Below are 12,230 nucleotides of genomic sequence, written 5' to 3'. Positions count from 1 at the left end.
TACAGTTTTTTATGATTACACTTACATACAAAAGCATTTTAATTGCATTACAAATCAAAGTTTACTCTGAATATATAAAAGAACATCCAAGCAGTTTCTGTGTTACTTTGAAATTTTTTCTTAAGTGGAAGACTTTCATAAACTTTAGTGTAAGATTTGCCCCGGTGCCGAAGAGATACTGGCTCCAGATTCCCTCTCACCCCAACAAAGTGAAGCTGCCTCCTTTACCTTGAGCTGCCCAGCAGATGGGATTTGGCTCATGGTTTTGTTCACCTTTGAAGATTTCCTAAAGGCACTTTCTAGTGCACTCCATCTCTTGAATAATTTTGATGAGGGACAGGCACAAGATAGGGAATTTTGCATCCTTTGTCTAAAGAAATCCCCTGAAAAGAGTGAAAACACCAAGACAATTTTGAGTCTGCTATTTTTTCCCCTCCAGAAGAAAATCGAACGGTAGGAAAGTCTCAGGCCACGCCTAAAAGACCTGCTAATCATCCCTCTAGCACTGGTTTTCAAAAGAATGGGAGGAGCAAGGAGATAAAGAAAAGGAGCAGAGACTAACTGGTTGTGACTTTCCAGAAGCGTGCTGAGGGGCAGAAGCAGTCTCCTTCAATGAAAGCACAATGAGATTCAAAAAGCAACAGTTACAAAAAGCAACAAGGAAAATTCCAATTGGCCATGAGAAAAAAAATCCTCACAATAAGCACGGCTAAGCACTGGAACAGCTGCCCAGAGAGGCAGACAACTTTCCACCTTTGAGGATTTACAGATCCTTGTGTAAGTATCTGAACATCCTTATCCAACCTCAAACAGGGCAAGCTGAGCAACGTTGAGCAGGGAGCAAGGCTGGTCGACCTCCAGAGATACCTTCTAATCTAAATTTTTCTGTGCTTCTTCCATTCCATGTCTACACACTCTCAGAGGAAGGGTGATAGTAGGGGTACATAGTTACAGGCTCTACAGCCACTGGTATAATGGTCACTGGGTACTGTCACCAGTACAGGGTAAAAGTTCTACTGTCACTGAGACAATTGAAGAAAAACAGCCAAACAGACCAAATGACAGACCTTCAAGAAAGTAAATTCATTCTACTGTCTGGTGTACAGCAATTATGTCTTGATGCAGAACCTGGACAGAATATGCTCTGTAAATAGCTTAAAAAACACAATCAAAGCAGCTACAGAGATGGAAATTTAGTAAATCTAGAAGATGGAAAAAGGATCTGTGTGGCATGCATATTAAACCATTTCAACAACTGTCCATTGTCAAGATCAATGAAGCCTGCCACGTCTACTGTACAAGAACCAGTTGTGAACATTAGATACCCAGAGCAAAGCTAATCCAGTTTGAACTCATGCCATTTTCTTCCACTACTTGACTTCTCTGGATCAGAGGATGCGAATTGGCCTGGACTCCGCCGAATCTGGGTAGTCTGTCTAATATGGACAAATTTCTTCTGGTGACATGCTGGTAATTGAGACCACCAAACACATTATTCTATTGAACTCCCATCACATGTGAATCCAGGTTCACAGAATTAGAAGGCAAAGAGATAATTCCAGTTGACCACAGAGCCTCCAGTATGTAAATTAGATTTGGCTAGTTTTGTGCAACAGAGCTATCAAGTGAACTGGTGAAACATACCATAAGAAACCAGATACAACAGTCTGAAGTGAACTACAGTTAGTTTGTCAAACATTATAAATACGGTTATGTTGACTTAAAAAAAAATTATCCCTGCCAGTTAGTCCAATTTGGGGAATTACTTAGGAATGCTAGCTCATGGCTCAGAAAGGTTTGTCATAGTTACAACACATGGAATGTATTAAGTGGATATTCCAAAATTCTTGTGGGATCCATTTTTTATTACAGGTCATGACAGATCTTTTTATTTTCTCTCTTACAGCTTTTTGTCTTTTACTACCCATATCACTGTACACCAAACGCAGGCTGGGTCCTGGAGAACTCTAACCCCTCATTCTAACCCACAACCCACCAAACACCACAACCTTCCCCAGTTCAACATCTATAAACCACCAAAATCACAGCTATATTACTTCGTGCCGACTTCTTTCTTCACAACTGAGTGAATCAGTAAGTAGCCATCTTAAGAACACTCTCTTGCTGCAAAGAAATCATCACCAATTAAGCACTTGCTGATTTGAATTATCTGTGCAGTTACAGAGAGGCAAAGTAATCTGCTACAGTACTGGCACAGATGTCACAGGCCAATATGGCTTATCTATATCCACCTAGCCCCACTGAACTCTACAGAAATTACTCTCACTGAAGAAAGATTCCTATAATTTTATGATACAGTCAAGATCCCAGAATATTTTGGATTATCAAAGAGCCTTCTGGCACATTTCAAATAAGAACAGCAACATTAGATTCATCAGCATCACTGAATTTGATAGTGGGAAATTACATCTAGAAGCTGGAACTGTATCAAAAAGAAATTCCCGTACAGCATCACTGTATGCTCTTAAACCACTACTAGTTTTTGCCCCAGAGACAGGATATATTTCAATGATGTGCAAAGTAATCTCCCTGTATACTTTGTGGTTAGGTTTACAATTCTCTTTGTCATCCTTCAAGATAAAATGGTACCAGCCAAAGGAAAGAGTTTATATTACAGTAGGGTGGTTTGTGGTTTGTTTGGTTGGGTTTTTTTCCATTTTTTTCTCCACCAGAATCACACCTTCCTACTCTAAAAAGCCTTCTATGAATGTGCTGGTTTGGATAAAACACTACTTGTTCTGATATCCATCAGCACAGTTCTGTCAGTAGCAAATAGTCTTGGATTTTACCCCAGTGCCACAGAAACTTTTCTGAGTGAGGTCAGACTAGATAATGGCAGCTTCCTCTCTACAGGTTCACTCCCAAAAAGAAGAGGATTCATCCTGGTAATTGTTCAACAATGGAAAATGTCCTAAAACTGTAGCAGCAACACACTGATGGGCACAGTAGATATAAATCAGCTTTTTTTAAAAAAAAAGTTTTTAGTTTGTTACACATACTGTAATAAAGTACCCTAATGAGTTCACTGGAGGCATATATCCTCTTGAGGAATATATGCTGAACAAACACCACCAAACATTCCTTTATATGCTAAAAGACAGGGAAAACATGACTCCTTCATTCACCACTCCAACTCAATGCTGTATCAACTGGCTGATATTGACAAGTCTACTCTGATAAACTTTGGCTGTACTTGCTCCTGATACCTCCTCTACACAAAAAGCCAAAGCACAAATTTAAAACAAAGTAAATACATAGGTCTCGCGCCACAGCAGTCTAACACACTTACCCTGAGCACAACAAATATCACCTTCTATGATTTGGTTTATGTTGCTCAGGAGCAGGTCTAAGGCTGGCCAAAATCCTATCACCTCCCTCTTTTTCCACTGGAATATTATCCATACAAGGCACAAATTACATTCAGAGACGAGCATTTCTACAACTGGTAAAATATTTCTGCAGAGCCAACACCACCACATATTGTTGAACATGCGATTAATGCTGTTAAATCTTACAGTAATCTAACAAGTAATACAGATATGTTGAGTTCCTTCATCACACCAGTGTTAAGTGTTTAGTTAATCCATACAAACTCTAAGTGTAAATTACTTCTAAAACACCTTGGAAAACTCGTAACTTTTAGCCAGTAATTCTCTTCAAATTACAGCTGCTTATGGAACTATATAGAGCCATACTATAGGGAGGTTTTTCCTCAGGGAACTTGGTAGTCCTCAATAATTAGGATCAAGACTCCGTATTTGATTTGGAAGGTCCACAAAACCAGTACTGAGTAGCTAATTCTTGGGGACAATCTCCTGTTGAGGAAGACAGATACCACTTTTTGGTGACAGTAGCTTTCCACAGTTATACTGATGGCAATCATCCTCGCTGAAGTCATCAAATCACAAATCCTAGTGCTACACTGCATAATACTGTGAGCAGTCATGATACAGCAGAAGTGATATAGTGCATTATCTATGCAACACTTTTATCTAAGCAACAATATAATACCTATCTAAGCAACATTTTTCCAGCTGCTACTGACACTGGCTTTGTTAAAATCATTCTCTCCTATGGACATTACTGCAACTGTGGCAATCATAAAAGAGTTAACGCCTAAAAATACCACAAAGTCATCACTAGACAATGCAAAAGCAATTCACAAAATGTTAAATACTTTTACCCATCAAGAACCTGTACCCTTTTGCCAAGGGCCTTATTGGAAAAATACTTTGTGGTATCTTTGCCCTTTTTAGCCTGGCTGTACTGTAATGTACTGTAATACCTCAGCTGATAAGCATCAAAAAATGCCATTTTAACCACAGCCACTGAATATGAAGAGCTACAGTTTAAAAGATAGCAGCTTTTTCCTATTTTTTCTTACTGTATGTATACACGTATCAACATTGTTACATCTCACTTTCAGAAGCAAAGACAATCAGGAATCCCCCTGGAAATCTGCATTTACCTGTATCCTCACAATTTAAGTCTTTGATACAGATTTTTGTGACAAAAACAGTGGTATTCATCATCTACAGCAGAGAATGAATAAACATGGAAGACTAAAAAGTTATGTTTTAAATTCTGAGAAACTTCTGAAGACTCTTTCTTGTAGAAAGCCAGCATCAAATTGAGCAACTCTTTTCAGATACTTCTGTGCAATTAAAGGATGATGTTTCTAAATGGAAGAACAGAATCAGTCGATCATAGACAAGTCTCTGAGGGCTTTTGAAAAGGTTCTGAGCTGCTGGTAGGACAGGTTCAAATATGTAGGTTTTTAAAATACAATAAAATCACATAAACCTGATTTTACCTGCTGACAAGCTAAGCAGATAGCATAGTTTATTAAGACTATCAATCCAAAACTGTTAAAGTGGGTGCGGTCACAAGTAGAGCAGGTAAAAATGATTTAGGAGAAACCAGAATTTTAGCTACAATCTGATCAAAAGTTCTCCATTATAAACCTTTTTTTTTTTTTTTTTTTTTAAAAAAAAACAAACTTCTTTGCAAAAAGGCAAATTGTCAAAACACAAGCTTGTTTGAAGGGAAGGGAAGTTTTCAGGGTATTTCCTTCACAGATTACACACACACACACACACACTTCTTTTCCTTTTTTTGAAAATAAAAGAGTTCTGTGAATTTTCCATTCATAGTGAGGGACCACTGGACTGACTTGGGAACTTGGGAAAAGGGCACTGCTTCAGGAGTGGAAATAAAGGACAGCCTTTCCTGTCCATCCTAACTCAGGACCATTGGGCGTCCTCTTCTTACCTTCCCTCCTGTCAAAAGAGCAGCGAGGGCAACAACAGGCTTGACACCAGCTTCAGTGTGCCAACCCAGTGGCAGGAGAGAAAACTGGGTAAGCAATGAAATAAGTATTATTAGAAAAAGAGTACCAGCTGCCTCAAGGGGGAAAGAAAGGAAAATTAGGCTACTGGCTGTTGTTGTTATGATCCTTTCCTACAGACACTCCAGAAAAGTCCTTAAGGGTGTGGCATAAAACCTCATTAGGCAAGGAAATGAATGCCATAATCCTCCGAACACCCCTTCCTGAGGACAAACATTTAACAAAACAAACACACACACATTTCCCCCATGTCTGCTTCTTACCTTGTGTAACAAACCAATAGCTAATGAGAAATTAAAGATCTATGCCTTTGGTTATTGTTGCTAATTAAACCACAAAGTAGAATACTTCCATCTTTATCCATGACTTGAACAGTTCAGCCTAAATAGGAATTATCTAAGGATTGCAGGGTTTGTCCCACTATGTTACCTATAATTACTCTTAACCTACATAAATAAGATAACAGTATCCCCAAAGTAAATGAGATGTCAGCCTTCAGCTTGTTTCAATAGCCTGTTCAACCCATTGAAGGCACTGAAAATCTCCACTGACTTCAACGGACTTTGGATCAAACTTGGCTTAAAGGGGATTTTGGCAGCTGGCCAAAGAGAAAAAGACTTAAGAGCAGCAGAGGGGTTCCTGGGAATTGTCAGATGACAGGGGTGTGCTTTAAATTTCTCTGTTTTCCTATAGCAAGAGACTTTCTTTACAGTATAAACGTGTCAAGTCCAGCATTCAATCAAAAAAAAAAATAATAAAGGAAGATGCAGTCAATTACAGGAATCCCTTTGTTTTAGCATAATTATTGTGCTTGTTTAAGTGTTTGAGTATTTATCTTAAGGGGAGAGAAAAGCTTTATGGCTAGCTAAATACACTCTTAATGCGGGTTAATGTATCTTCTCTTTAACGGTTTTAAGGTTTAACTTTAATGTATGGCATTATTACTTTGTGGAAGAGAAACTAAATGTAATGTAGTGGAATCTAATGGCACATGATATATCTAATCAAAGCTTAGGGGAGAGAATAATGCTTCATGGATAAAAGCTGCCACTCAAATTACAGCATTTTGTATTCCTTTAAATGAATAGACGTTAAGAAGATAATCACCATTTCATGTCTGATATCTTTGTACTGTACTAACACTCACACACATATGCAGGTCACAGCTTCAGGGTTTGGGTTCCCCCCCCTTTCCCTTCCCCCATAATATTCCAAGCTATGGGGAGAAAAGTGGAAAAAAAAACCCACCCTGTAATTTGTAAGGCTTGAAATAGGAAAATCTATTTCATTTATTTTTATCATTCAATCTACACAGCTATTTTTCAATAGAGCACCTTCTAATTGCTGTACGTTGCTTCCCTCTTGCTGACAACGTGGCAATCCAGCAAATGCTAACAGTTTCCGTGATTTCACTGGAATGAGCTGTAGGAGCACTGGACTGGACAGCATCTTCTACACTACCAAGGCCAATGCCAGCTCCAGCTGCTAAGCCAGAAAACTGAAGGCCAGGCATGGGCATTACATTAATGCAATCATAAATGTTTAACGTTCAATCATTAAAGTAGTTAGAGGGCTTTGATTTTGGATGGGGTTTTTTGGTTGTTTTTTTTTTCCCCACTCACATCCTTCCCATCAGAGAGATGTTCCAGAACCTCATTTCTCAAACAGAACAGAAATTTCCTTCTAATTTCCATCCAAATGAATTTATGGCTGGTTTATACTCATTTATTCTTATGCCAGTGTTGCTCTTTTTCCTTAACAGTTTTTATTTCCTGACATAGAAAGGCATCAATGATATCTTCACCCCATGAGATTTATGCATTAAAGGGTGACTGTGCAGTAAAGTCTAGAGTTAAGCAATAGAAGACACATCTACTGCTGAGCTGTCCGTCTTTCCTTGGGACAGTGGGATGTCAGCCTCAATTAACCAGCTTGGTTATATACAAAATACAAATCAGTCCTTGTCTAAAGATTATTTTTTACATTTATTATATTTCGTCAAAATTTACTAGCTTCACTTCACCTAAGCTTCTTTTTATTTGGGAGCTTTTGGGTATTTTAGATGAACCTTCTATAGAAGTTCTATAGAACAGATTCTATAGAACAGATGACCTTCTATAAGAGAATATTAGCCTGCAGAGATTTTTTTTTAATAATTTTTAATTGTTTCTCAGAATTTATTTTTATCCATAAGTGCATCTTCTACAACTTTAATCCCTTTCAATGAGTGTCCACACAATCATAGAACAATCAAAGGTGAAACCAAAATATGGACCATGAACATCTACGAGAGAAGAAAACAATGGAGAAAGTTTTCATAAGAAAACTTGCTTTTTTCCTTTCAAGAGATCAAATGTCCCACATTTTGTTCCATCAGTCAGTTCTGCTGTGACTGATGAGTTTCTGCTTCAACAATTACCCAGCCTGGCTAATCAGGGGAATGAGGACCATTTCCATGCTTCTGACTTTCAGAGGTAATTTCTAGCTGCCAGGAAGTATGAAATAAAGATGAAAAAATAAGAAAGTAACACAGATCCAGCAAACACACCAAAAAGCTAGCAGAAGAAAAATGACCAGTTGTACCCCTCTTCAGCTGAGACAGGGTTAAATGCAAAAGAAACTGTAATCAAATTCAGAGGAATTCTCATCTGCTAAAAATAGTTTAATCATAGAGAGATCTAAGGCCTGCATGTTCAGAAAAGCAGGAGACAAAATATTCTAAATCAAAGACTGATTCCTCGGAGCACACATTTTAAAGCATTACCTTTAAGCAGACTAAAAAGTAAGTTTCTTATTCCATCCCATTAAGAGATCTTCCTACTGGGCTGCCATCCAATTGCAATTGATACCCCTTAAAGTTCAATACCTTGACCTTCCTGACACAAAACTCTCTTCTTAGTAATTCTGTCTCAAGAAACAGACAGATGAAAGAGACCAGGGGGAGGGAATCGTGCACTAAGCATCGCTTTGTGGAATCTGGGGAAGGAGTGTAAAGTTTCCATCTCTTTCCTCGAGTCTGCATTGTAGCTGGAATGAACAAAAAGGAAGACCCACCGCTCTCTTAAGCACTCAGTACTTGGGTGCTGAGTGCCAATATTGTCTGGAAAGGCAATAAAGTACTCAATCTACTAAGGTATACTTCCCTCCCCCCCCAGAAAAAAAACCAAACAAACAAAGAACAAAACCCACAACAACAACAACAAGCCAAACCAAAACATCCTATTATGACTTCATTCTACAGTTCAGAGTTGTGCATGCATTTGTGGCTTTAAAAAGATTGTATGACATCTCTCTGAATACCTCTGCAGATTATTCAACCTTTTGAAAAACCTCCAGTAATACTTCAAAAGGACATGGAAGTACATATTACATTTGCAGAAAACAGAGTGACAAACCGTAAAACTAATAGACTGACATACTGGCAATGCCCCACAAACTGGGTCATTAGAAAATTTTCCTCCCCACTGTTCCAGATACTTACAAAAATATGCAAGTCAGGGATGCTTACAACCATCTCAAGGACATCCATCTCAATGCTCATTCACAACTGGATGTCTGTACGCACAACAGAAAACAGTCTCTTATTGATTTTATCCCTTTCATGAGCACAGTCCCAATAACTAGCTTGTATCAAGCTATTATTAATTATTATACTAAGCATAAACAAATTTCAACTAAGAAATAAAATTCCATTAAGTAGAATGAACCTTTTAACTGCTGTACATATATCTGACCACAAACAGCTTTTCCTTCTTATTCTAGTCCCTCAGCTCTACCTCTCATAGAAGCTGGATGAGAGGTAAAGTCACAGTTACATTTAGACATTAGTATTTCCCACATGTGTATTTCAAAATGTTTCAGTGCTTAACTTACAAATTAATAAATTCACCTATGAAGGACACAAATACATTATCAGTTTTACTAACAGGCAAAGTAGCATAGGAGACCGATTTATTCAATCTTTTATCAAGCCAAACTTTTGGGGAATTCAAAGGTATTTTGGTACAATAAAGGTGTATACACAACTTGTTACAAAATAATAAGCATATCCAAAACCACTTACAAAGTCAGTGATGGCAAATGCCAGCAAACATGCCGAAGTGTGGGTTTTACCTTACTACCCTGACCAAGCTGAACTATACAGTTGTGAGTCCTTAAATCACCTGGCAGGCCATTTGTATTGCAGAAGGCGTGAATTACAATTCTTTGACTCCTTAAGGTTTCTTCCTTGCTGCAGAGCTACTCTAATGAATTATATCTAGGACACTGCTACAAGATGGATATTCTACAGCTTTTGCAGTGGGAAGTGAATCCAATAGCAATTCTTAAATGACTGTAAGAAACACCTTTTGGGTTTTAAACTGTGAGGAAGAAAACATGTAACATGTCTCTAGAAAATTTTTATTTATCCAGAACTCCCTATTATGAAACACAAAATTATTCTAATAAAAGGGAATAGATTGTCAATATTGAAAGTGAAAACTACAGTGACATCTTAGTACCAACACAGCATGTTAATATAAACAAAACGTTTGTTTATATTAACAATATACTTATGAAATATTATTTTCTTCATATATGGCTGTCACCCTTGCAAATATTAAAATAATTTGCACAAACAACTTTCAAATAATATACTCCTTAAAATGGGTATGGTAAAAGTTTCTAATATTTGTTATTTGATACACGTGCCATTTATTTCTCTTTTCTGATCACATAAAGTATATAAAACCCCACAACACTTCTAACAAAATCTATGACCTCTTTTACTCACACAATGCCTGAATATTGAAATCTAACAATTAACAGATTCTCATTTGGACCTTTTCCCTGACGATATGTGTAAACCACTGCTTTACTGTTCTGCTGCCTCAAATAGTAACAAATCGGTAATTCTTTGGTTCCTCCTCCCATGTTGTTTCTATAACTTGCCACACAAAAGAATGGTCAGCTGATAAAACACTGTCCACCAGGGGATAAGGGTGTGGGGGGAGTCATCATAACTAGTTGCCCCACGGAAACAAGATTTACACTCTCATCATGCAACTGCTGTACTGCTGTAAGTGTAATAAGTATGGCTACTTCTTCATGTTAAAATACCATCAAAATCATGCATAGCAAGAAAGTTTTCTGTATAGGGCAGTCTGGTAAACCAAGCCTGCTTTACCTCTACCACAAATTGAACATTATCCATCTGTAGATTCATCTATTTCACAGAGACAGGGTGAGCTGGAGCTATGGTGGAATCAGTTTCCATTGTAGAACTAGCAAGAGGGAGAGAGCAAAATGAACAGCGACTACGAAAAAACCCTCATACCTAAATCAGAGCTGCCAAAGAGATCTGCAGCTTCCAGGAGCTAATAAGCACTGTGAGTTTCTTTTCAAAACAACTTCCTTCAAACATCATAAATTTAATGCAAGATAGGCTTAGGAAACCCAGTTAAAGAGGGATTTGGACTCTCAACAAAAGGAGAGCCAGACAAGGAGCATCTTTCATTCAGGCTCAGTAAGGGTTGTTGATGCTCGCACTAAGAACCCAAGTCGCTTTGCAGTGACAGCCCTACAAGCAGTGAACAGTTTCCCAGTAAAACTGAGATGTTTCTTCTCCTAGAAACACCTACTCCCTGCTAGCCCAAAGACAACAGCAATTCGCATGAAATGTGAATGTGATTTCCCTTGGGATTACACATTAGACAGGGACTAGATTCTTGACAGCTTTCTAGGATCTCATGACTTCAAATCTGCTTAGATAGTTTCAGATCTCCTTAGATGATGAATTATAGAATAAAAATAATATTTCCCATTTATTTTGTCACCTAGTTCAGAACAGAACCCATCGCTACCTCATATATTCAAAACCATCAAATGAAATCTTGGGGGGGCAGGGGGTGGGGTGGGGGTGGAGATGGAACACGACCAAACCCACAACCACCATGAACCACCATAAAACAGCATAGTTTTTAGGACCTTAGGTCACAGAGAGCCAATTAGCAGAATCATTCACAAGTATTAGAGGTGACAGCTTGGCTGTGCTGAAGTCAACAAGGTTTCTGCTACTGATCTTCAGCTACTGGGGTTCCACCTCATCTTTTGTGATCTTGTGGAACTACTGACTGGTGTCAGTGTCACAGTGCTGGTCTGTTTAAGATGACATTTCTGCATGCAGAAGAAACCCATAATTCCAGCTCATTCATAGCATCCATAATTTGGTTAATGGAACCGAAGCAAGAGTTTAGCTAGGTTATCATCTGAAGCAGGTTTAACACAGAGCCTAGAATCAGCAGGATTCTTGGGAAAACAAATAGCCTTGAAGGGATAATCACTATTTGGAAGTCAAGTTATGTAAAACATATTTCCCCCTGTGTTATTGCTTCAAGTTGTTTGATTGCACCTAGTATGTGTAAAGAGTGGAAATTATAGAATCTTCACCCTGAGTGGTTTAGGCTCTGTTGTTGTAATAGCTACTTAAGTTTTAAAGGGTTTTCTTGCCTTTTTCTTTTGGTCTTTCTTCATGCAGGTAAAAGCTGATAGGAGTAAAGTAATGAGACAGGATAAAGAAATTTGCAGCCGAGGAAACTCTGCCAATTTTCTAAAGCAGATGCCAATGCTTTTGGCACCTTCTTGTAGTTGACTAAAAACTGAGTCCAAATTTATCATCAAAGAGCTAGCCAGGCATGCAGATTGCACACATATCTCCCTCAAAGGAAAAGCTTACAAAGTTAGACAACTTCACAGTATCACTTTCTCTTAAAACACAGATCAAATAACCCCCCTTCCTTCCTCCCAGCACAGACAACGCTGAATCTATTACAGTATATACACAATTGTTTTTCTTTTTACTCTTCTATTATAATCCATGTAT

The sequence above is a fragment of the Falco punctatus genome (genome assembly GCF_963210335.1).
Source record: "Falco punctatus genome assembly, chromosome: 3".
NCBI lineage: Eukaryota > Metazoa > Chordata > Aves > Falconiformes > Falconidae > Falco > Falco punctatus.
Note: the sequence above shows the minus strand (reverse complement) of the source record.